This window comes from Schistocerca americana, unplaced genomic scaffold (genome assembly GCF_021461395.2).
Source record: "Schistocerca americana isolate TAMUIC-IGC-003095 unplaced genomic scaffold, iqSchAmer2.1 HiC_scaffold_895, whole genome shotgun sequence".
NCBI lineage: Eukaryota > Metazoa > Arthropoda > Insecta > Orthoptera > Acrididae > Schistocerca > Schistocerca americana.
In genome coordinates, this window is record NW_025726670.1 from 50001 (window position 1) to 52368 (window position 2368).

The following is a 2368-nucleotide window of genomic DNA, read 5'->3' on the forward strand; positions in this document are numbered from 1 at the left end:
GCACGCACGAGGCGCGTCGCACGCCTTCAGCTCGCCCCACCGGCAGGACGTCCCACGATACATGCCAGTTAAACACCGACGGGCGGTGAACCAACAGCGTGGGACACAAATCCAACTACGAGCTTTTTAACCGCAACAACTTTAATATACGCTATTGGAGCTGGAATTACCGCGGCTGCTGGCACCAGACTTGCCCTCCAATAGATACTCGTTAAAGGATTTAAAGTGTACTCATTCCGATTACGGGGCCTCGGATGAGTCCCGTATCGTTATTTTTCGTCACTACCTCCCCGTGCCGGGAGTGGGTAATTTGCGCGCCTGCTGCCTTCCTTGGATGTGGTAGCCGTTTCTCAGGCTCCCTCTCCGGAATCGAACCCTGATTCCCCGTTACCCGTTACAACCATGGTAGGCGCAGAACCTACCATCGACAGTTGATAAGGCAGACATTTGAAAGATGCGTCGCCGGTACGAGGACCGTGCGATCAGCCCAAAGTTATTCAGAGTCACCAAGGCAAACGGACCGGACGAGCCGACCGATTGGTTTTGATCTAATAAAAGCGTCCCTTCCATCTCTGGTCGGGACTCTGTTTGCATGTATTAGCTCTAGAATTACCACAGTTATCCAAGTAACGTGGGTACGATCTAAGGAACCATAACTGATTTAATGAGCCATTCGCGGTTTCACCTTAATGCGGCTTGTACTGAGACATGCATGGCTTAATCTTTGAGACAAGCATATGACTACTGGCAGGATCAACCAGGGAGCTGCGTCAACTAGAGCTGAGCAGCCGGCCGCCCGGGAGTGTGTCCCGGGGGCCCGCGCGAACACGCAAGCGTCCGCTCAATTATTCTGCAAACAGGAGGAGGCTGAGCTCCCCTGCACAATACACCTCGAAACCCTCTCAGGTCCCGGCGGCGCGCAGCGCCGTCCTAAGTACTTGGTCGGGTTCGAGAGAGGCGCAATCGCCCGGAGTTTGGCGAGTAGACGCTTTAGGTGCGACCACCCGTGCTCCCAACTGAGCTTGCCGCTGCCGACAGAGGCCCGGGAGCGTGCTGTCGTGGCATTGCCGGCGGGAGACAACACGCGCCACCTACGGTGGCCGGCAGCTCCAACGCCAGCGCCACAGAAGGACAAAAGCCCCACTTGGGTGCCGAAGCGAACTCTCCCAGCACAGCGCACGCGCCAACACGTCCGCACAGCTGCGATACAATCCACCTGCGAGAACCGCAGAGGCGACCGAGCAGCAGACGGCGTCGCGGCGCCGAGCGCCGGGCGGCGGCGCATCCTCAGCGCACACAGTCCTCAATCGGACCAGCACACTGCAGATGTCCACCGCGCTTCGCACCGGGCCCGCGAGGACCTACTTTGGCCGCACGGCGCCGCGTGCAGGGTGCGCCGGCGCGCAGCTGCGCCGCCTGCCGCCTCCGTCGGCCGGCGCGCCTGCCACTGGCCGCCCCCACCAGCCGGCTGTAGCGCGTGCGCCCACGCACCGCGCGGCCAGCACGCCGGAAGGCCCCCCCTCACCGGCCGGGGACGGTCCCACCCAGCCACCGCCGCGTATCGCTTCACACCCACATGCCATTCACGTTCGTGGGCATGGTGGGTATCGCTGAAACAACCGGTTGGTAGCTCAACCGATCGTCGCCATCACTGATTCACCTCTAGCGAGAACAACCGCACCACAACGGTTTACCAGTTCTTCATTTGCGTAACGTCACCAGCAAACGTAGACGTCCATCGCCATTTGCAAATTCAACGATTGTTGCATGCCTGTGTCAGGTGTCACGACACACTATGTCTGCCCACATACACGCAACAACATGTGCACGCTTCGCGAACACGTGGAAGGTGGCCCCCGTACGTATGCGATGTCCATTGCGCGAACGACTGTCAACCGGCCTCTGTCGCATGTCGCAGATGTGGAACGCAGTGCACCATGCTATCACGGTGTGTGAGAAGAGACGACTACGTCTGACAACACGCGCCACTACATCAACAGACGGCTCATGCTGATCGCCATCCACGGCATACCATACTGCAATCCAGCTCTTATAGGGAGACGACACGTAGCTGAGTGCACAATATTTGGACCGTATGGTTCGCCGTTGTTGGCGCAGTCGTGGTACGGTCACACATGTACCACGATGTATCATTCAGTACATGAGGACCAATGTGCGGTACAGTGTGTGATTTGGACGTACAACATCAGCGGACAGTTGCCACAAGCCGTACCACAACGTAGGCTGTGCTTCGCCATGCGAATGCCAATGAACAACTGCGAAGGGCATTGAGCATGTACGTCCTGCCGCCATCCGCATTACAGTGTATAGCTGCAAGGTGTTTAACATGAAGCGATACTCTGGGGAC

General features: G+C 58.3%; 1 non-coding gene across 1 annotated transcript in view; it reads right to left on the reverse strand.

Moving 5' to 3' along the window:
- Window positions 1-764, reverse strand: part of LOC124592056 — a 1910-nt gene extending 1146 nt beyond the window's left edge. The window contains exon 1 of the ribosomal RNA XR_006977319.1: window positions 1-764. This exon is cut by the window's left edge and continues 1146 nt beyond it. This is a non-coding gene — a ribosomal RNA (small subunit ribosomal RNA).
- Window positions 765-2368: the final 1604 nt, after the last annotated feature.